Below are 23,839 nucleotides of genomic sequence, written 5' to 3' on the forward strand. Positions count from 1 at the left end.
GGGGGGGGGGGGGCGGGTAACGGCGGCATCAGGTGCAGCCCGGGCAGGCGGGCAGGGCAGGCCCGGCTGCCGCCTGCGCGCTGAGCGGCTCGGCCGGGCCCGCCCCTCGGTGTGTGTGAGGAGGAGCCGGGAGAGCAGCGGGCTTCGCCGGGGATTTCCAGCCTGAGCGGGCGGGAGAGGAAGTGCGGGGCGGGGGGAGACGGCGCTGAGCGGCAGGGACTTTCCGTCGGGCTGGCGGTCGCCTTCGCCGGGCTCCAGCTGCCGCCCGCCGCCCCGCTTCTCTCACACGCTCGCAGGTAGGGCGTCCGCGGGGCTCGGCGCGCCCCGGGGAGCGGCGCGGTGCGGCGGCGAAGGGGGGGGGGGGCGCGGGCGCTTCACCGTGGCGGCGGCTGCCGCTCAGGGCTCCGGCACCGGCCGGGCTCGTCTGCCCGCACTCGGGCTCCATAGGCAAAGGGACGGGGCTGGGCGGGCGGCGAGAGCCCGGGGGGGTGCTCTCACGGAGCCGGCGGGGGGCAAGGCGGCGGCGCGGCGCTGATACGAGGCATCTGCTATCAGGCAGGGGCCGAGCGCGCTTCACCCGCAGCCTGTTGCCGGGACCTTGGTGGCGGCTGGTGCCCGGGGATAGATCAGCCTCCGGCGGGGGCGGCGTGGACTCCGCCTGCCCGGACGCACTCGCACTCCAGGGTTTTGCAGGTGCCCCCTTTTCACTTACTTATTTCTGCCTCCCCTCTTCCCTCCCCCCGCTCCTCTTGCTTTCTCCCCCCTCCGCCCCGCGGTGTGTGTGTGTGCGTGCGTGTCGGGGAGGGAAGGAGAGGCGAGGCGAGGCCGGCCGGCAGGCCGGAGCGGAGCCGTGCGGCGGCGGGCGGGCGGCGCGGCAGCGCTTGCGGCGTTTGATGTGTCGTTTGAATGCAGAAGCCTCGCTCCGCTCCTGGCTCCCTCCATATGCAGTGCTGGGGGCGGGCCGACGGCCTTTAAAGGGGCACTGCCGGCAGCCGCCGCCGCGCCTGGGTGCCGAGCGCGGGGCCTCCCGCAACTTTGCACCTCCCGAGGCTGCCCTCTGCGGCGGCTCCGCCTCCGGCTCCGCTCTGCGCCGCGGCGGCGGTGCCTGCGCCGGCGGCCGCTCGGCTCCCGTGCAATGGGGACTTCGGCGGTCGCCGCCGGGGAAAATCCTTTGCCGTTGGTACGGAGCTGCCCCTAATCGGTGCGGAAGGAGTTATATTTTTATAAAGTCTATCTGCCTACAACGGCCCTGCGCTATAAGCCCGTCTGCCTGGCGTGAGCGGAAAGAAAAGTGTGTTGTTTTCACGCCATTCATTCTATGCGCTGTTTTGCAGCACCGCGTTTTAATATGTTAAATTAATTACCGTGTTGTAGGTTAGAAAGAATAACGAGTGTTTAAAAGTTTATACTGAGTCATTCCTCTGCAGATGAACCTATGACTGACTCATAATCTGAGAACTGCAGCGGCTTGTAAAATCGGAAGGTAAGGCATTTACATCTTGGTTTATTCGTATCTTCAAGTGTCTAAGATCTGAATTATCTCCGGAAAAACAAGAGAAATGGTCTTAATGCTAAGAGGCATAATCTCATGTTCTGCCGATCTGAGCTTGTGTGTGACATGAAAGACGGTACGTGCACCTCTGTGTGGATCTTTACCACGCGTTAGGACGTTTTTCATCTTTTTCTGTTTCTGTAGTAGTAAAATGTGGGAAGTTCCAATGATACAATTTGAAATTTGCAGTCTCCTTGGGTCAGTGACTTCTCTAGCTTGTTGAGATCTAACCGAGCCTCGTATATTGTAATTGGTGCGTTTTTTATTTCTTCAGTAGAACTGTGTATTTTTCCTTGCAGGTTTGTCCCGTAGAATGCACGTAGCATTATTGTGCACTAATCTGAACTTGCATTCATAGACCAAAAAGCAGTTTAGTGTATGATGTGAAGGTGTACTAGCGGTATTTAGCTTAGACAAATGAAATAGTGCAATTTGAAATAGTAAAAATCTGTATTTAAAATAGCTACTGACTTGCATAGAAGGCTGGATTTAAAGGCTACACTGATTGTTGGAGTTAGAACTAAAGAGATCATGACATGTACTGTATGTTGTCCTTTAAAATGAGCCATTTGGCTAAAAATGTCTATAAATGGCAATCCATACACCATGTATGGATTAATGTAGATGTAAACGTCATTTATTGTGATTAGGGAGAGGGTTTTTGTTTTAAGGTGAGAAATACTTGAACATTTGGACTGAATCAGTTTTTTATGGCTGAACTGGGAAACCCCTTGTCATAAAGCTTGGTAACGGAAACATTGATGTATCATGAGTTTGGGCATTGCAAGCAGACAGCACTATGAGGTTATAAAAGTTGCTTTGTTCCAACATGAAAATGGTAGGTGTTTTACTGAAATATGACTTGATGAGAAGCTTCCAATAATAGCTGGACCTAGAATATAGAAAGGTAAAGTGCATTCAGTAGCAAAGCAAATTAATTCTAATCAAAAGAGGGTGCTAAATGACTCAGTCTTTAGGCTTTCCTGAAGTCCTTCTGCAATTAAGTTTGATGATACCGATTTTGAGAAGCCATTCTTGTATGGATTCAGAGAATTCGATCATCGTGTAAGCATACTTACTGTTGGTACCTTGGAAAACTGTGTAAGATGGCAGTAGTTGGCATCAGTGACAAAAAATTCTTTATGAAGTCTTACCAGTCTATGCTAATACAGTTTGTCTTCTAAACGATTTCAAGATCTTGTTGTATTTTAGATCTTTACATTGTTCTTGTCCATAATGAAAAGTTTAAGTGAGAGAAGAGGAACATGTTTTTTCAATACTGAAGTCCAGCTGTTCTATTAGTAGATATGGCAATGCTGAAAATATGAAAAGCCAGAAATCTTAATTTTTAGCTTTTGTAATTAAACCACTGGAACATAAATAAATTGATAAGTAGGCAATCATAGTTCTTCTGCAGATGAAAAGGCAGTTTAAAAATAGGAATGACTTAAATCTACTCCAATGTCCTAAACTGGCTTTGTATGAATAGGTATTGCAAGAATAACATGTTTTGATCTCTGATAGCTTAGATGATGCAATAACTGGATTTCATTAGGTTTTTTATTATAACAGCGTTTCTTAATTGAAGGTGCCCAATCTTATGATGTCTGAAGACTGCTCATTACACATTGGTTTCAGATGTCTGTGCTCTTGTGCACAGTTCCTTTAAAGAATTGCCAAGGCTTAATTTTTTTTTTTTTTTTTTTAATGCCTGTGGGTGGGTACTTTCTGAATATGATGCTTGTATTTGAAACCTCCTGGCATATTTGGCGTATGGTTCAGGAACACCAAAAGTGGTGGGAGAGAATGAAATTGGAGATTTCAAGATGTGGTATGGGGAAAAGAAGCCAAGGGAGGGAGAGTTGTATATTTTTGTGCAACAGAATAAAGGTGTGATTGTAGCACAAGAGAGAGTGCTGTAGGCACGCTAGGTTTTATCTTATACTTTTTAACCTGTGGTGATGAAGTGGTGACATAGAAACTACAGCAGTGAAGGGCTGGCAAAGGGAATATAACTGGTCTCCCAGCTCTGCCTGCTGGAAGCCCATACCCTCATAAATGGATAGTTTAAAGTCAGCATATGTTTGTTTTGACAAATCACAAACACATTTCATTTTTTCTATGCCTTTTTTTTAAGGTTGAGAAAGGACTAGAGGATTGGGAGGAAAGGGAGGGCAACTCACAATGAAAGATTATTAGGTGTCTGCAAAGTAGGAAGATGTGCTCTCTTCTTCTAGTGGGAAAGAAGAGAAAAAGAAAGAAAGACAAAAAAGCCCCATGAAAAGGAGTAAGGAAAGTATACAGTAGAAAGATCTTAGAACTTAGGGAGAAAATAAGGTAAAAGATTATTTGGTATTGGGAATTGTGATATATACATATTTATATAGTCTTTGAGGGTGTTTTTGTTTTCTTCCTGGAGATCTTTTCTACTGGAGCACCGACAGCAAAATATCGTTGCCGCTGTGACTTCAATTGCTACTGACTATTGGCTTTGTAAGTAGGTTAACAGGGCGAGTGTCTCTAAAATTATATACAACAACTGTAGGTCACTAATCCTCTCCACCCCCCAAAAAATGTTAAGCCTTTGATTTCCGTGCTGTTGTTCTTCCCTGCTGCTTTACTCTGCATGTGTAAAGTGTCATTTTTAGTAGAATTCCAAGTTCTGCAGTTCATCTAGTCAAGGGCAGCATAGGAAGGGAAGCCTCAACGTGTTCGTGGATGCAGTTCAGTATTGGATATGTGTGACGGTCTCCATCCCTGGCTCCCTCCTTGTACTAAAAATTGGGGTGTTGTGTACTTTGACATCAAGATTGAATTTTTGCGAATTGCAGGCATTAGAACGGCAATGGGCATAGCAGGAATGCTTTAAGTTGGCATGTTTCATAGTTCCAGTATTATTTTATATAGTATCATAAAATGATCATTTATGAAATAGATTTCTCTGATGTATAGAGGAAACATTCTGTAGATTATTTACAATGATAAAAATTGCTAATAATTCTGTAGTATAGTTTAAATGCTCTGAAGTGAATATATCCTTTCACATACAGTATACGTAGCAAATGCTTCAGTCAAAAACATTAGTGAAAGAAGTCATGAAACTTCTATTTTACATACTTTAATGATGACTGTATGGAAGCTCATAATTAGAAAAAAATTAACATTTGGAGTATACTGAACTTTTGTCTGACTTTGTGGTTTCTGCATTAATATGAAAACATCTTTCTGTAAATAAAGTAAGATATGCCCACTCAAGGCAAGCTTGAAATGCCATGAGCCTTTACAGCTTTCTTAGGGTTCTAGCAAAAAGAGTTATTTTGATTTGGTCTGTCTTGAAAAGCATGTTGCAGATGCTACTGTAAGATAAGAAGTGCCTTCCTGACTGCCACTTCATTCCTGCAAGCTTTGACATCTATCAAGAAAGAGAAGACGGTCCATTGAAGATACCAGTGTAAAATCTAGGAGACCTGGAGGCTGTTTTTTTTTCATTCCTGTAGATGTGTGTACTGTAAGTCATTCAGTTAGGGCCAAACCAACAAGGGGCTTTGTTGCAGTGTGGAGTGATGTGACATCATGCCCGAGTCCCAGGGGCAGAAGGGGGATTCCAATCCAAGTTTCCTACTTCCCTGGGGACTATTCTCATCATCAAGCCACAGGCCAGTGAAGAGTAGTGTCACTTCCTTCTCTTGAAACTCTTCTGCTATGCCAGGAATAATCAAAACTCAGTGTGCCTGAGAAATAGAGCAAGAGGAAGCATGATGTCTCAGTCAAGTGGTTAGGACAATTACCAGGATGAGGAAAGACATAGAGTCTGCTGATGCTTCTTCCACTGCTGTTCTGTTTATCGTTTTCTGGTGCATTTGAACTTGATGTTGAGATGCTTGCAGAGGTGATCAGCCTTGTCAAGACAGATGTTTCCTTAAGCATAGAAGATGTGCCGGGGAAGAAAAGAGTACTGACACTTGGGTGCCGCTTGGGTTAGGTGGTAGCTGACTGGGAGTTCTGAGAATAACTTTGATGCAGCTAGTGGCTTAGGTGCGTCTGGCTTCTGGCTCCATATACAGACCATTTTCCTGGTCTGTAATAAAATGGGAATAGTGGTGCTTTCCTACAATCTGAGGACATAAAAATGATGAGGTGCTGAGACCCAGCAGGGCAGTACAAGCGTCATCTGTTGATAAGCGAGTCCAGAGGAGGGCAGAAAGACGATCAGAGGGCTGGAGCCCCTCTCCTATGAAGACAGGCTGAGAGAGTTGGGCTTGTTCAGCCTGGAGAAGAGGAGGCTCCGGGGAGACCTTATAGCAGCCTTCCAGTACCTGAAGGGGGCCTACAAGAAAGCTGGAGAGGGACTTTTTACAAGGGCATGTAGTGATAGGACAAGGGGTAATGGCTCTAAACTGAGAGAGGGTAGAGTTAGATTAGATACAAGGAAGAAATTCTTTACTATGAGGGTGGCGAGACACTGGCACAGGTTGCCCAGAGAAGTTGTGGATGCCCCATCCCTGGAAGTGTTCAAGGCCAGGTTGCGTGGGGCTTTGAGCAACCTGGTCTAGTGGAAGGTGTCCTTGCCCATGGCAGGGGGGTTGGAGCTAGATGATCTTTAAGGTCCCTTCCAACCCAAACCATTCTATGATATGATTCTGTGAATTACAGGTACTGCGTAGAGGCATCCTGTTCTGTCTCCTCTGCAGTGCTGTACCGTTCTGCACCATCACCATCGTGGGACAGGAAACAATATTTGTTTCACACTCTTCCATTGCTGCATACAGCAAACATGCAGTGCTATATGAAGCTATATGAAGCTGAGTGTATGTGACAGAATTTGTCAGTGGTAGCTGTTCTGGTCCTTGTAGTTGTTCCCAACTTTCTGCTTTGCATGTTCTAGAAAAGTAACAAATTTTTTCTTATTCTGTGGAACCAGCTTACACGACAAATGTGTCTAAAATAACTTTCTAACAGCAAAGCCCAGCTCATAAACCAAATTTTGGCAATGTGAATGGATTTCGTTTTGTGAGCTCATCCATGTACTTGAGAGAGGGAGATAATTAGAACAATTATTAGAGGTTTTTGTAATGGAGATGTTGTGTACTGTACCAGTTTGACTATGCCCTCCCTCTGTCTTTCCACAGAGAGGAACCTTCTGAGAGTAGGTTTCCTTGAGTGTTGTGGCTTCTGTTTATTTAATGACTCGCAGATGTAAGGCTTGATTTTTTGCATAGGAAGTATAGCCTTACAGTTGTCATTTGACTTGTTCTTGTTCTAATCTCCTTTAAACCATCCGAAGTGACTCCTCTTTCTGCATTTTGTGCTCTTCAGCTACTAATGGAATGCTCTGGTCCATGCTGTGCTTCCCTTCCATCTTAAGTTGTTTGGCCAAACAGTATAAATGCTCCTAATTTCTCAAGCTGGTTCCTCCGATTCTTAGAAGTGGCTTATTTTGAGCTGGTTTCGGTCAGATCTCTTGCAATTTTAGTTTGTTAAGGGATGACTTTTATTTCAAAGTGGTTTCATCCTTGCACTTGAGCAAAGTGACTGCATTTTCCCCTTTACTTTACTTCCATTTACATCACTTTTCTCTTGAAATACTTGTTTCCAGGCTTGTACTTACTTTCACACTTCTGGCTAATAATTTTTATCTGCAAATCCACTTTTCTTTGACCTCTCTGTAGCTACCTGCTTCTTTGAATGCCTCCCCACCCTACCTCCCGCTCCAGGTGAGTTAACAGGCTCTTCTCTTCCAGGTCGCTAAAGATGGCCTACGATGTACCCTACTATTGTCTGAAGTGCACGTGTCTTTAAATCTACACTTGCTCTCTCATTCCATCCTTTTCACTGTCCTCTTTTCTGTTCAGCACAACATCCTTGAGAGAGGAGCATTGTGCTTTTGGCTGGGAATGTTTTTACTGTTATGACTGTTGTGGTTGAACCTGATTAGGATACCAGTTCTACATTCAATAGGTGCCAAAGGTAAAGTGCTTGTGGTTGTAAAATGACATACTCTCAAAATGCTACCATTTGGCTGACAGTTTGAGTAGAAGAAAGTTGGATACCTAAATAAATGAAGGCTGCTGATTTGCATATGCACATCTCTAGCAGTTTTGGAACCCTTTGATGCAGTAGTATTTTCATTGCCTTGTAAAACTCAGCATTTTGGGGGGGGCGTGAAAAGGATTTGAGCTAACTTCATTTGAAGTTGTTAATAGGTAGTATCACTTGAAGTCAGCAGTATCTTCTCTGTTTTCCGTCAGGAGTTGAATCATGTTTCTATCTACAGAACCTGAGCATGCTATATTTCAGATTAGCAAATATGTCTCACTACTTACCCGTGGTGTTGATATGTAATGGAAATACTAATGGATCCTATGTTGTAGTTCAGCTAGTAGATATTGCTGTTGTGTTGCTCATACTGTTTGGCAGGGTTTTTTGTATCTGTGTTATAGCAAGGTATTTTGACACTTTCTTGGAGCATGTGCAGAAGAATGCTCTTGGCAATCTCTAGGAAGGTAAAACAAGTTTATTGTTATTTGTGTGTTGTACCTCATCAGCTATTTTTCAATACCTGGGACCTGAAAACTTCACTTTCATTTTGAAAAGGATTATTTAGACATGCAACTTTCAGTATTTTGGCCAGTAAGATTTTGAGGGAGTTTTAGGGGATTTACTCTGTTGGTTGTTTGTGTGTGGGGTTTTGTTTTTGTTTGGGGGGGGGTTGTTTGTTTGTTTGTTTGCTTTGGTTTTGTATGTGTGGTGGTGTGTTTTGTTTTGTTTTTTTAAAGAAACATTTAGGACAAGCAAATAAATATCCACCCGCTGCATTCTGTATATTTTTGTTGAGGAGATTCTCTCAAAATAAATCAGGAAGAAGCTTGGAATTGTCCTGTTTGTGTAAATAAAGCTGCTAGTACATATAGCCAAAGTATGATGCTGTAATTTTGCAGAATTATTTACTAAGACTTTTGGTGTGTGTTTTTTGGTTGGTTTTTTTTTAAATATGAACTTTCAATGTATTAGTTGACTGTTCTAAGATGAGATAGGGCAGACAGACTTTGAAAATCCTTTGAGCTATATATAAAAAGGCAGTTATTCCAGAACAAGTGTGTCCATATGCTGAGTTAATTGGAAAAGTTCAAAGGTGTTGAACCCTTACTTGCAATGTTGTGATTTGTATAAAGAACAAGGAGGACAAAATGTAGTGAGGAAAAAATACTACTTCTTACAGATCCGTTTCATACATAAGTTCTGTCATGTTTGTTTGCATAAGAAAATGTTAGTGAGATAAACAGTGGAAGTTGCCAACAGTCGTCACGCTACATGCTTTATTGATGCTTACAATAACTTGCTACCCATCTCCCATAGTATGTTTTGTAGCAGAAGTGCAACCTGAAGATGTCTTGGAATGCTTAACTTCATCTTAAGGAGGTGTAGGTAGTGACTTCTGTTGCTATGGTTAAGGTCCAGGTTTGTCCCTATTCCTTACACTTTAGAGGTACTGACATCTCTGTTTTGCTTTCAGAGGGAAAGTTTAAACATGCTTAAGGTAGCTGTATTTTTAAGCTGGCATTGCTGCTTCACAGTTACTGTTTTTTTAAAAAAAAAGTATTTCTAACTAAAATCTTACTAAAATCTTATCTCCTGGTTAAACAAATGCCCTGTTGTGCTTAATAAATTTGTATGTGAATGCAGTGTCTGTGGGGAGAAAAGGATGCTTTTCTGATTGTTGTCTGTGGAGAAATGATTTGGCTTCTCTTGTAGCTAATCAGTTTTTACAGAGTATTAAATAGGCCATGTGTTAAAGTATCAGTTGTTAACACCTCCAAAATAAAATGTTTGTCATGTTAAAGAAGGGGAAAAATTGGTGAGCTCTCCATTAGATGGTGCTGCTGGGACTGAAATATTTATATACCTAATGGAAGCAGGCTTCTGTCTAGAATTGTTTCCATGGCTGTAGTGTTGTTTGTTTTTTTTTTTTTTTAAAGGACTTCTCTTTATTACAATACTTTCCAAAGGCAGGGATACTTGTTAAGATGGTTTTTTTTCAGTTTGGAATGAACAGATAAAGATATAAAAAGACAGGCTGTCTCCATGGGAAGGAGGTATGGAAGAAATAAATCATATACTTTTTGCATGGGTGATTTAGATTTTAGCAGCTGCCTCTGTTGTAGCTCTCATCTGTTGAAGTGTTGAGTCTGTGTTACGTTCATGCCCTGCTATCATGTAGATGGGGATACTGCAGTATTAAAGAAATTTGGTGTCAAGAAATACTTCATTTAAAAATCCAGAAGTTAATTAGACTGACCATTACAGCAATAATACCCTCATGAATTTAGTATTTGATTTCCTGTCTTTTTGTTGACCCCTGTCCACTAGTATTACTTTTTAAAGAACAGTGTTTTAACTTACAACAGATAATGGTAGTATTCCTTTGCCTGAGCCCTGACTGACTAATGATTTTAGAAAAACTTAAGGGAACAAAGATGGTGCCTACAGACAGATGCACTGAGTACCATCTTAAATGCTGTAGGTGATCCCAGATGGTCTGAAGTTGATGCTCCAAAAGTGTGCAGTCTTCCATATGGCCAAACTCTTACCTGCCGGTCCTGCACACATCTTGGACATTCTAGGGCATCTAAAATTGTACTAAACACCCATGATTGGACACCCGACTCACTTGGCAATAGTTAGAGTTGAGATACATATTAAATAAAAAAAAATGTGCATTAGCAAGTGTATTTGTTAAATACCCCTTGCTGTTAGGACTCCTTCAAAGATAGCAAGACAAGGTTGCTGAGATCTTTGAATTCTCCCACACCACAGGGCTGTAAGTAGAACCCCCCCCCCCCTCATTTTTAGAAATGGTGTTGGTCAAGAGCAATAGAAGTTAGTCAGGTTGGGTTCATGAAGCCACAGCCCTCTTCCTATTACAGGTAGAAGTATTTTTAGTGTTATTTAAAGGATCAAGGTAATTGTGACCAGCTAGCAAAAAAGTTTAGTAGCATTAAATAGCACTGAGCAGGAAATGTAAGAGACAAAATCTTTCTTAAGAAGCTGAGATTTTTTTTTTCTTTTGAAGAAGTAGCTTAACAAAAATCCACTTCTTGGAATTAAAAAGTTTAAATAATTTCAGATCCAGCAGTGGGAAGCCTAGCTTAACAGATTTGGCCTGAGTTTAACAGCTGTTAAAGTGGTGTGCAGCAGCCAGTGGACTTCACATGTAATTTTCTGTTTTCAAAAAAAGAAATTGAGAAGTTTGCAAAACATCTTTGACTTTCTAACCTTGGCGAGGGTTAAAATGTGTGATTGCCAGGTGCTGTTAGTTCCCCAAAATCTGGCAGGTTGAAGTAATAGGCAGAGGGATGATTCTCTTTGGTCTTAATCATCCATTGTGGAATAACTCAAATAGAAAAAGTTATCAGTTACGTGATAACTGGAGAAATGGACAAGCTGTTGTGTGAGAGAACTTGGTCATTAGTATTTTATCAGTTTGCTAATAATAACTTACAGTTTGCTAATAATAACCCTGAAAGGGGCAATTAAAAGATAGCTGTTATGATGTCATCCAGCCATACGACTTCACATCAAATATGAACTTGCTATTCCTCAGTTATGTGATTGGCTTGCTAAGTGGGGCCAAAACCAAAGTTGAAAATGAATCAGGCAGAAAGAAAGTCATACTTGGTCACCTTGGATAGAAAGCCTTGATTCTAATATTGCCATAGGATAGTGTATGGACAGAAGGGTGATAGTAATCTGGGTTATATTAATAGATACTTAAATATTAGCAAAATCTAGTCTTGCTTCTTCCCTCCTGCCTTGACTTTCAACTGGTTGGGAGACTACCTTTGTGTTTACAGGCTAAGACTTGGCAATTAACAGGACTTGTCATTTGTATTTTGCTGTGCTTATATTCCAGATCGAGGAATAGCTATTGTTCCTACGGCCAATGTGGCATCAACAGCATATCCCACAGGAATGTTGATCAGAGAGGGCATAGTAAGGGCAGTCAGGGAAGGAGTGGCGATGTATTGTAGCGTATTAAGGATGTGTATGTTTATTTTTAGGTGAAGAAGGTAATGAGGGGAGGTCTAGGGAGTGATAAGAGTATTGTGATAGACCCACCAAAAATGGGTGGGGTGGTGAAACTCATTTCTGTTTTAAAAAAATAATAAATGAACAAACGATCAAACATGAAATTTGGCATAAATGAAGGATTTTACTTGCACAGGTATCTTTTGAGAAAGACGCATGGAACATGCACTCCTATGCAAGAATTTATTGATGTACGAGAAAGCTCTTGATAATAAATATGGATGCTTGTCTTGATTTAATGTTGACCAAGAGATGAAAGAGCTGGTTAAAAAGATGGAAGAAGGAGGCAGCTTGTGAAAGATTAACTTGAACTGATAAAATTCAGTATTTCTAGGAAGTGAAGGAGGAAGAACAGCAAAATAGAGAAGAACAGCAAAATAAAGACAACAACAAGAATTCAGAAAATTTGTAGGTAAGGTGCCATAGGAAGCATGTTTGAGTCTAGGAGGAATTCAGTAAAATTTTATCTTCTTTTTAGGGAACAAGTGTGAATTAGTGATTTTTACTTTCTTTTGCGCTGACACATAGCAACAGACTGCTTTGGCTAAATCAGTACATTGCTAATGATCTGAAATTTGAGAAGAAATTGTATGATTTTAGGTGATGGTGTTAAAGAGGAGTAAGAAAGAGTGGCACAAGTGTGTAGGGAGAAGATTGGAGTGTTTGAGCCATAAAACAATATCAAACTAACAAGGGAGATAAAAGGATAATGAGAAAATGTTTTTCATATGGTCTTGAGCAGTAAGAGGGTATTGTTCCAGTAGCCAATATGGAGGGAAAAGTGACAAAAGTTGATGCCAAGAGAAATGAAGTAATTAAGTCATCTTTCTTCTGTCTTCTTTAGAAGAAGCAGCTGATATAATGCATAACCCAATTAGCTGTTAACTCTTTCACATCTGTTTGTGATAATTGATTGAGGTTAAATGCAATTCAAAAGGGTTTTTGTATTTGAACTTGTGATTTTTCTGTGACACAAGTGATATGAAACTGAGTAATGAAATTTATTTTCTGGAAAAATTAGAATAAATGTTTTGTTTATAAACATCTGTAAGATAACAGAACGATGGTAAGGGCCGTTAGAAATTTCTCCATCGTATTTTATCGCAGTTCTTTCTGTGTCCTGATTAAGGGTCTAGGAACTGAGGAGAAACAGTTTAAAGGTTGGAAGGGTAGCATGCAATGGATTGGAAAAGTGAGCAGGAAGGTGCAGGTAACTGTCATCATCTTGGGTAATATTGCCTAGGCATCTGTTTTGGCTCCTGAGGTAGTTAAAATTTTCCAACAGCGACTTTAAGGACTGAATAATAGAGAACAAATTTAGTATGTTTGCAAATGGATACCAAACTGGGAACCCCTGTAAGTGTTCTGGAGAACAGAACTCCAGTTCAAAATGAACAGGCCTTGATGGGGTCAGTGGTATCGGGTAGCTCGCTGCTCTTAAGTTTTCATATGGCCTACATTTTTCTTGCAACCAAGGACGCAACTTTAGTTTTTCGTGTTCTCCTGATTTCAAATACTGGATCCAATTCAAGATGCCATTGAGCTTCAAAGTACTTGGCCTCCTGTATTATCTTAAATGGAATGCTTGAATCTGATGTTAAGACTAAATGCAATGTGTCAGTCTCCGTGCTGTTACCAACACTGAAATGAAACTGTGTATTTCCCTCACTCTTAGAGTAGACCCAGAGCTGCAGTGTGCTGGAACTGACTTTGTACCTTGGGTAGTGTTTAAACCACCAGTGAACATGAATTTTATGTTGTAGGACGTTGTGAAGTGAACTGTAAAAACCAAGGAGCCACTGTTTTGGTGGTTTTGGGTTTTTTGTTTTGTTTTGTGTTTTTTTTTTTTTTCCTACTACCACAAGCATAGTAAATTCCAAGGAAGAGGTGGGAAGGCCAAATAAAGATGTACCAATATCTTAATGGCTGTAGTTGGTCACCAGGGCTCAAGCATCAGAGCCTATTGCCAGGTATTACATACAACAAGTAAAATAGAAATGAGTGTTTAGAGAGCGTCTTAATAATACATGTTTCTACATGGCCTTATTCCCTGTTAAAGCTCCCTGAGCCCGTAAGAGATTCTCCTTAAACTGCTATTGTCTCTGTTCTTCTGATCTCTACGCATTCTCCTGTAAGTAGAAATGTTTTTAAGAAACCTTTAATGTTTGCATACAAGTGACTTCTGAGATGCTGTTTCCTTATGGCCTCCGATGAAACCACCCTACATATCCAGATGTTCACTGCAAGAATAAAGAGGCCAGCATATAATGGCTGTAAATCAGTACAGAAGAGTTCAGCTTCCGTTGTTCTAAGCTAATGTAGGATATTAATCTGTTTTCAGTAACTAGGATGAGACTAAGTGGTGACAGGGTCATTCTTTCTGCAGATGTTCAGAGTGGCCAGTCCTCTTTGTGACAGTATTGCAGCTTTGCTATGACTGTGGCAGAACTAGTTAGACAGTCCAAATTAACTAACTTTGGAAAAGCAGGCAGGATGAGAATTGATATCAGGCTGATGACTTTTCAGGATTATGTTAACTGATAAAACTGACCTACTACCAATACTGAATGAGGCAGAAATGCATAGGGGAAATAGATCTTGGAATGTTACGCATTTTAAATCAGTAATACCACTGCCTGCAATTTGCCCAAACTTAGCTGTTTCTGGTGGTTGTCTAAACACAGAAGGCTTCAGGGTTGTCTCCAGTCCATACTCAGACGTGTGGATAGTCGGACTGGAGGTGCAAAGTCTGGGAAGTCAATATGTCAATAGAGAACTTTTAAGTGTTCTTAAACAGTGATATAGGGGGCTTTATCTTCTCATGTCCACAAGCAGAGCACTGTAGAGGGACAGAAGTCTCCATTACAGGAAAAAAAGGAGTCTTTTAGGGGCTGGACTGTAGGCTAGAACACAGCTGTTTGCTGCTGCTGCAAGGATTTCTTTTTTTTAACCCATCCTTTGCTTCTGGTCTAGTGTGGGTTTTTTTGTTGGTTTTTTTTTTAATTTGCATTGTTCATTTTGTGTTTTGGATTACTGTACTGAGGTCCTTCCCTGAACCACATGGAGATACATTAGGCAAGAACAACTGAAACCTCTATAACATTATATTCCTATCTGAATTGAGGAAATTTTTTTCATGGTGTGACCTTAGCTTACGACAGTAGCTCCAAGGGTTCTGATCTCTGTAGGGCTATCTTGCAAAATAGCAGATTAAGCTTGCTCCAGCGTGATTTCCAGATGTCTAACGTTCTAAGAAGAGCTGTGCTTACTCTTGTGATTTGAAGAGTAGCAGTTGCCTTAGGTGGAAAACGTAAGGCAGACCACAAAACCAATATTGTTCTGGCTGTGGTTTTTTGATAAGACATACAGGGAGTGCAGCCTGCCTGTTCATGGCGGGTGAGGACTGGTATTCAGTATGTGGATAAAGATTATGAAGTCCATGTAAGTACAGCACTGTCAAGACTGACAAGAAAAGCCTAGTTGCAGGAGAAGAGAAGTGTTTAGCTATCCTGGGGAACTTAAAAAGCTGTGCTATTGTCTGCTTTCTGTTTGAACTGGTGGACGCCTTTGGATCCTCACGACGGTTCCTTTGGTCATTACAACACGGAGGTGTTGCTTTTTACTTGGGCAATGCAGCTGTATCGCTGGTCTTGGTCTGTATGCTCCAGGGGTAGAATTTAGGCCTTCGAATCAATGAGTGCATCACCAGATAACAGAAAGTAACATGCTTTTTGTTTTCTGTTTTGCATGCTTTTTTTTTTTTTCTTTCTCCATAATTAAAAGTTGGTTCTGTTGTGCAGTGGAGACAGCCCTCTTAACGAGGTTTCAATTTAAAAAGGAGTATGTAGTTCTTGGAGTCAGAAGGCCTTTTTCATTCATTCTTCTGTTATCATCAACTAAGATAAAACTCGTATAATCACAAATGTGGCTTTTGCTGGCAAATACATAGGTAAAGTAAATTGTCTATGAGAAGAAAAGTGAGATAGGATGTCTTAATGTACTGTGGGGTGGAAAGAATGCTTCAGTAGGACAGAATGCTTTATAAAGGATTTGCATCACCAAAAGTAAAATAAAAAAATAAGGACCACAGAAACAGTTGTTCATATATTGCATTATAGACTCATAGAATCATAGAATAGTTTGGGTTGGAAGGGACCTCTAAAGGTCATCTAGTCCAACCCCCCTGCCGTGGGCAGGGACAGCTTCAACTACATCAGGTTGCTCAGAGCCCCGTCCAACCTGACCTTGAACGTTTCCAGGGATGGGGCATCCACCACCTCTCTGGGCAACCTGTGCCAGTGTCTCGCCACCCTCAGCATCAAAAATTTCTTCCTTATATCTAGTCTAAATCTACGCCCCTTTAGTTTAAAGCCATTCCCCCTTGTCCTGTCGCAACGAGTCCTGCTGAAAAGTTTGCTGCCACCTTTTTTATAAGCCCCCTTTAAGTACTGACAGGCTGCAAGAAGGTCTCCCCGAAGCCTTCTCTTCTCTAGGCTGAACAACCCCAACTCTCTCAGCCTTTCTTCACAGGAGAGGTGTTCCATCCCCCTGATCATTTTCGTGGCCCTCTTCTGGACCCGCTCCAACAGCTCCATGTCTTTCTTATGCTGAGGGCTCCAGAGCTGGACGCAGTACTCCAGGTGGGGTCTCACCAGAGCAGAGTAGAGGGGCAGAATCACCTCCCTCAACCTGCTGGCCACGCTGCTTTGGATGCAGCCCAGGATACGATTGGCCTTCTGGGCTGCGAGCGCCCATTGCTGGCTCCTGTCCAGCTTTTCATCCACCAGTACCCGCAAGTCCTTCTCGGCAGGGCTGCTCTCAATCCCTTCATCCCCCAGCCTGTATTGATACTGGGGATTGCCCCGACCCAGGGGCAGGACCTTGCACTTGGCCTTGTTAAACCTCATGAGGTTCACACGGGCCCGCTTCTTGAGCTTGTCCAGGTCCCTCTGGATGGCATCCCGTCCCTCTGGTGTGTAGACCACACCACTCGGCTTGGTGTCATCTGTAAACTTGCTGAGGGTGCACTTGATCCCACTGTCTATGTCATTGATGAAGATATTAAACAGTACCGGTCCCAAGACGGACCCTTGTGGGACGCCACTCGTCACCAATCTCCATCTGGACATTGAGCCGTTGACCACTACCCTCTGGATGTGACCATCTAACCAATTCCTCACCCACCGGACAGTCCACCCATCAAATCCATACCTCTCCAGTTTAGAGAGAAGGATGTTGTAGGGGACCGTGTCAAAGGCCTTACAGAGGTCCAGATAGACGACATCTGTAGCCCTTCCCATGTCCACTGCTGTAGTCACTCCATCATAGAAGGCCACTAGGTTGGTCAGGCAGGACTTGCCCTTGGTGAAGCCATGCTGGCTGTCTCGAATCACCTCCTTGTCCTCCATGTGCCTTAGCATAGTTTCCAGGAGGATCTGTTCCATGATCTTCCCAGGCACAGAGGTGAGACTGACTGGCCTGGAGTTCCCTGGGTCTTCCTTTTTTCCCTTCTTAAAAATGGGGCTTATCTTTCCCCACTTCCAGTCAGTGGGAACTTCTCCGGACTGCCACGACTTCTCAAATGCGATGGATAGTGGCTTAGCAACTTCATCCGCCAGTTCCTTCAGGACCTGTGGATGGATCTCATCGGGTCCCATGGACTTGTGCACCTTCAGGTGCCTTAGATGGTCTCGAACCTGATCTTCTCCCACAGTGGGTGGCTCTTCATTCTCCCAGTCCCTGCCTTTGCCTTCTGTGGCTCGAGCGGTGAGGTTTGTGAGCACTTTCCAGTGAAGACCGAGGCAAAAAAGTCATTGAGTACCTCCGCCTTCTCCATGTCCCAGGTAACCAGGTCTCCCGTGTCGTTCCGGAGAGGGCCCACATTTTCCCTTGTCTTCCTTTTATCCCCGATGTACCTATAAAATCTTTTCTTGTTGCCCTTATGCCCTTATTATGGAGACTTAACACCAGGGGTTGGCAAAAGATGATTTTAATCATCTGAATTTAGGCTTTTAAACTCTTTCCCCCCCCCCAAATGCTTTGTGGCCTGTTAGGAAAGTTGTATTACACTGTCATGGTAACAGAGTTTTACTTCTTCAGTACTAAACCAAATGTGGTCTTTGTGCTTTTGAGACTTTACATAGTAGGGTTTAGTTTATGATCAGTTTTGTAATTTAAAGTCTGTTTTAGAGCTTGAATCCTAATACTTGTGTATTTATGATCCACAACATTAATTCAAAATATTTCTTCAACTTCCAACTTTCAAAAAGTTATGTAATTAAAAAAATAGACTTACTCTTAGGTATCATTAAAAAAAATTTAAAAGCAGCAACTAAAATATAATCTGAACAATCTGTATTTTTAAATTGATCATTTTTATCAGAATAAGGGGAATAATATTTGAGCTGTGAAATGTTTTGAATTCAGTCTTTGATTTTAAATATAATCCTTAGCTGTTATCAGCCCTCTGAAAACTGAGGAAAGATTCCTTCATTCAAGCTACTTGGTTTGAGTGAACTGGATTTTATACTATAGTTGTGTTGCAGCCTATTTTCATTGCTAAAAGAAGGAAAGAACACCTTTCAGTTCGTTACTGTCTGTCTGTAGGGATTCTTGTCTCCCTTGTTAGCTTTTATTTCACAGTAAAGTGAAAATGGAAGAAATAAGATGGCATCGTGCTTTCTTGTAAATCCACTCCGACTGTTTCACTAGTACTAATTTTCTACAAGAAAAAAACTGGTAGCTTAAACTACTTCAGTTCTCAGTATCACAGTTCAGAAATGGCGACGATGTGCTAGCCAATATGTTTTAATAACATTTGGTGGTAGTATTAAAACTACCTGTGTTTTCAATGTTCATATTTCCTTCCTTTTATATCAGAGTGTAAACCTTTCCTATGCTGAATAGGTTGAAGTACAGTAGCTAGTAAAATTAGACCTGTGTTGTGAAATGGAGCATGCATTTCAGATAGTTTCTTTTCTTGGTTTTCATTTAGGTTAACAGAAGTATCTTTACATCTGCAGTTTCTGGAAATTTAAGAACACTGTAAACCTCTGGCCAATAAAAATTTTTCCATTATGTAAAACATTCTTGCAGATTAGCTTGACTCACTAATTGGTGGCAGTGGTGATTTCCTCCATGAAGTAAATAGACTTTTGCAATGAATTTTCTAGTGAACTAATAAATCTCAGTGCAGCTTTTTGATTTGCTACAGTTTGTTATGGTTTCATGCAACCTTAACCTACTATTTCTCTTTTGTGCCTTCAAGCTTGTGAGAATTGTTTCTGTATATTAATAGGAGATACTTGAAACCGACTTTACTTATTTGTTTCCCAGCAGGAAAGCCTGAGTGCTTAGGCTTTAACTGAATCAAGACCAGCTCTCAGCAGTGGGCGACAATATATTAATCCATTGGAAGCACAGACTGCAGTTTTGTGTGTCACTGTGGTTTGTGTTGTGAATTTTTTTCATGTAAACAGGTAGGTAGCAGCAATTCTTCTGCTGTGTATATTTTTGTGATATGTACATTTAGAAACCTCATGACAGTTGTGTGAGTTGGGGTTTTTGTTGGTTTTGGGTTGTTTTGGTAGAAGTAGTATTTGTATCATTGCATGAAACTGTAAGGTACCTTGTTCTCCTTTGTGTTTTCACATCTTTAAGTTGATGGTATTAATTTTACAAATCATCTTCAGTGCCTGGACTTGCTTTAGTTATGAATGAGGGTGATACCTCAAAAGTCAAACAAGTTTCGTTCTTATTTCTGTAAGTAAACCCTCTTATAGCCTTGCCCTTTCTCGTTCGGTGTCTTCCACACAATCAGAATGGACTATTTAGCAAGTTCTTCTGCACTCTTTGCCTGATGGAATTAAGTTGCCTGGTAGTATGTGGAGGCTTGTTTATTTATAACTTTTTTGGTTCATTTTGTCAGTTTTGTTGTATTTGCAAGGAAGGTAAGCAAATTATTATCTCCATTTCATTAAACATCTGAGGGAAAGATTTTTTTTATTTTTTATTTCAAATAGCTTAAAAATATGATTAGAACTCGTAGGTGGTAGCCGGCTTCCTCAGTCAGCCACAGCCTAATTTGGGAAACTACATTATAACTTAGTTGCAAGAGAGAAAACATCCTGAATCTTTTAGAACAGTACCTTAAATGTGTTTGAGGTTGTGCTTTCCTTCCTTGTTCCACTCTACTTTTTCTGGAGTTTGAAAAGAAATGATGCTTCTACAAAAAAGTTAGTAGTCCTGTTTGCCTTCAGTTTAAGCTGTAAATTAGGAATGGATAACAACAGTGAAACATGCTCCTTTCAGCTTCTTGACATGAACATAGGAAATTCCTCAATCCTTCAGGTGAGCGATAGGAGTTGTGTCCTTGGAGAGTAGCAGCAGGTGATGATCTGGGACTACTCTGTGGCCTGTTCCTCAGAGCAGGTGCAGCTTTGTAAAGCTGGAAGGTAGAGAGGCTCTTTCAAAATTTTGTGTGGAAAAGGGGTAAAAATAAGCTTTTTGCTACAATAACACTAGACAATATGTTAAACACTATGACTAAGAACTTCTTGTAAGTAATAAATTATGTGAAATAATGATACTGTTTATACACAGAAGTTCATGTTCCTGTCCCAAAAAGTTCTTTTTATAGGTTCACATAACAGTATAACAAGTCCTTTCTAGGTTGTGATCTAGACATAGCACCTGGAGGGTGCAGGAGGAGGATATAGTCTGCTGGAATGATTGGATACTATCTTGGCCTTTTCTCTTTCTGTCCTACACTCTCACCAAGAATACACGGGACCTTGAACAATTTATGAAGCAGACTTGCTATCTTTCTGTAAGATTTTCTTCCTTGGCCCCATCTTCTTTAGTGCTAGGTGGTTTTTTCTCCTAAGAAATGCTGTGTGCATCCTTGATAGTGTGTGAATCCCAGCCAGAAAGCAACTAGGCTGCATGTGGCTGTCTTCAAGTCGTTCCCAGCGTCCTGAAGCAAAACAGGTTAAAAAGTGTTGTTAAGGTGCTAGTTTTAGACTAACTGCAGAAACTGAAAAATATTTAAAGATCTTATTTTACCATTTATGTTCTGTTTCTAGGGAAAAGGGATGTTTTTGGTCCTCCTTCCCCCCAGATCTACCAAGATATAATTATGTTTTTGTGTTCCTTATTTCTAGTTATTTTTTCACTTTTGGCAGTTCCCAGATTAAGACTGAAGTCCTGTTATACAAGGTAATACATATACAAGTATGTGAAGAGATGAGAACTTGGTAGGTGTCCAGGTAAGATCAGAGAAAGGAGGCATTATATCTGTTCCTCAGTGAAGGAGAATAGAAATGTGCAGAAGTGCTCTAAGTCATGCAGAAAGTCTCTGATAGCTCTTCTGATTTTTTTTCTCCATTTCAAAAGCAACAGGCCTTTCCCCTTTTCAAATTCATTAACATATTTTTTAAATGTGGTATGTGATGTTTGGTCTACAAACCAGGGAAGAGATTTGAAACTGAAGATGACCTTTAGTGTTAAATAAATTATTTTTAGTAGAGACAAGCTTAAAATAAAACTAACTAAAACTCTGCTTGGGAGCCTAAACTGAGTATATGTTGTCCATTACAGGAATTTCAATTTTAACTAAGCCATGTTAAAAAAAAAAAAAAAAGTAAACCTGCTGTTTTAGTGCATGGAAGCTCAGGAGCCCCTGTGAAGAGTAAGCAAAGGACTTGTTCACAGCTGTGAGAAATTAATCTTTCTCTCATCTGTGAGTGGGGGAGTGGGTAGTAGGTACGTTCATTATATCTGCGAGTCTGTACCTACGTTGCCCGTTACCTTTTCTTTAAAAGGCCAACGTAAACCTTGTTGAAACACGTCGCTAAAAACAACCAACCTTTTCACTGCTGTGAGCCAAAACCCAGAAGGGTGCATCTACCTCCACACTCTCCCATTTCCTTTCTGCTTATCCCCATATAACATGCCCTGAATGCCGGCTACTGCCCCTTCTCCTGGGGAGGTGCTGAAGAGCTGCTGGAGGTTTCTGAGCTTTGCACGTCACTGTCAGCCTGTCTTCAGCCTCGCCTAATGTTCCACTGAGGCCAAACCAGAAAAGACCGGGCAGGATCCTCCCCCAAGGAGGACGTGGATCTCGAGGAATAATAGGTTGCTGATGGTAGGCAGATGGGGTGCTGTGGGCTAAAAGATCTGGCCTTGAGCCTTGCTCTGCGGGATGCAGAGGGAAGGAGCGGTGGAAAGCAGTGATGAGCCTATTGTTGCAAATGAGCCAACAACTGGCTGATTGACGCTGTGAGCGCTCTTTGTTGCTCCCTTTCCTCTTAAATGCAGCTGTGGAGAATGAAGAAGCGAGGCAGGGAGGGGGGGGAAAGCTAACCCAAGTATAAATTAGACTTCTAGTGTGCAAAGAAGCAATGGGCATAAATTAAAAAACCCATAAAATTCCATCTGAACACAAGAAAAACTTGTGACTGTGGGGGTGCTCAAACACTGCAGCAGGTTGCCCAGGGTCTTAGAAGAGTCACTCTCTGTGCAGATACTGAAAGTCCAAACGGACACCGTTCTGGGCAGCTGGCGCTAGCTGACCCTGCTTGAGCAGGGGGGTTGGACTAGATGATCTCCAGATGTCCCTTCCAACCCCAACCCTTCTGTGAAAGCTTCTTTAATATTCAGATGTATTCTTTAGCTGCTGCTGTGGAACACTTGGGAAATAATTACAAATGCCCCTGCTGGGCATCTGTCTCACAAATGCCGCTGCCATGTAATCTCGGCAGTTTTAATTGTATAGGGAAAGCATCCAAGTGTTAAAATAGTTAATTGACTAAACTCCCTGATTTAAGCAGCAAAAGCAAAAAACCCACCAGCACTAGCCTCCCCCCCCAACCCAGAAAACCCCAAAACACCCCAATCCTTAAAAGACTTTTTCTTTAGTTTTTTAACCCATTAAAATATTAGTGGCTATGAGAATAAAAGGTAGTTTTAATGTAACTTATAAACAGTGAAGTCACTAAATATAAGAAACAACTTAAAAATTTAAAAAAATGTTTATCTTTTTTTCTCCAATTCCCTCTGGTTTTGCCACAAAGCAAAATCCCAAAATTATCTTATGAAAAATGAAGGAAAAGAAAGGCAGGAACACGAGAGGAGGAACAGCAGAGAGAATCTGAAGAGATCCCACCAAACTCTGCAGTTTATTCCTTTCAGCCCACAACTAATAAGACATGAGATTATTTGAACGGACTTTTCCGTAACTGTGTTTCTTTCCCGGGCTCTTTCAGTCCTCCCCTGTTTGCATTTTGCGAAGCCCTCAGAAAGACTGCAGGGCCGTAATGGGCAAGGAGGGAATTACTAGGAGGGAAAATCAAGCTGTGGTGGCTCCTCTTGCAGTGTTGTGTTGCCCAGATCTGCATTTTGGAGCAGGAGGTAATGAGCGGCTGCCTTCAGGTTTCCAGTTCGGAGATCCGACTGCTTACAAAAAAGGGATATGGATAAGTTTTCATTAAGTGCCCCTAGTGTGTGCATGGCATGCCGGACAGCCATTAAGTTTATTGATGCAGTGGTTTGTTTTTTTCTTGATATGAAACACTTGCAGTTTCTGCCTAATACTTTGTTTTTAATCCTCTGTGCTCAGACAGTGGAGAATAAGGTAAGGTACTTTTTGTTGCCTAGCATATAAAGGATAATAGAAGTAATTTCTGCATGTTGTAGCATGCAACAATAACTGCGTTCTGTTGGAAAGTAAAAGTTTTGATTACCTTTTTTATTGCTTGTAACTCATTGAAATTCATTGTAATAAATTCCCTGAATTATCTAGTATATTAAAGTTGACAAACAGTTCTTTGTACTTCATCTGTATTAAAATATTTTTTTGGAGTCAGTTTTCACTTTGGTTATCCAATATAATAAGGAATTGTTTTCAAGAACCATGTTCTGGGAATGTTCCTCTTTTTATGTTAATCTTAAGAGCTAAAACCCCAGTCCTTTTTATATTTTATCCATGTCTTTGGATGGTTTTTTAATGCCAGAATTTTAAGGGTATAGCACTGTCATAATGCTGCTGTTTAGCTGTGGAGTGCACTTGTTCAGTAAGAATGAAACCTTGGAGGCTCCTGAATTCTCTCTGAGTCAGGAGGGGGTTGGTTGGCGTGTTGGGAGAGAAAGGAGAGGCTGGAAGTGCAAAACTCCTTGCACTAAATTCAGCTTTATAGCTAAGAA

The 23,839-nt window shown here is 41.6% G+C and overlaps 1 protein-coding gene across 6 annotated transcripts in view; it reads left to right on the forward strand.

The window, feature by feature from the left end:
- The first annotated feature begins 214 nt into the window (after positions 1-214).
- Positions 215-23,839, forward strand: part of TRAF3 (TNF receptor associated factor 3) — a 74,609-nt gene continuing 50,984 nt past the window's right edge. For 4 of the 6 annotated variants that reach the window (XM_076345487.1, XM_076345493.1, XM_076345491.1 and 1 more), the window contains exons 1-3: positions 215-296; positions 556-693; positions 1,428-1,483. The gene's annotated coding sequence lies outside the window, so the exon portion shown is untranslated. The remainder of the gene's footprint in view (positions 297-555; positions 694-1,427; positions 1,484-23,839) is intronic. The other 2 variants (XM_076345489.1, XM_076345490.1) reach the window with 2 other exon arrangements.

This window comes from Aptenodytes patagonicus, chromosome 7, assembly GCF_965638725.1.
Source record: "Aptenodytes patagonicus chromosome 7, bAptPat1.pri.cur, whole genome shotgun sequence".
In the NCBI taxonomy this organism is placed as follows: domain Eukaryota; kingdom Metazoa; phylum Chordata; class Aves; order Sphenisciformes; family Spheniscidae; genus Aptenodytes; species Aptenodytes patagonicus.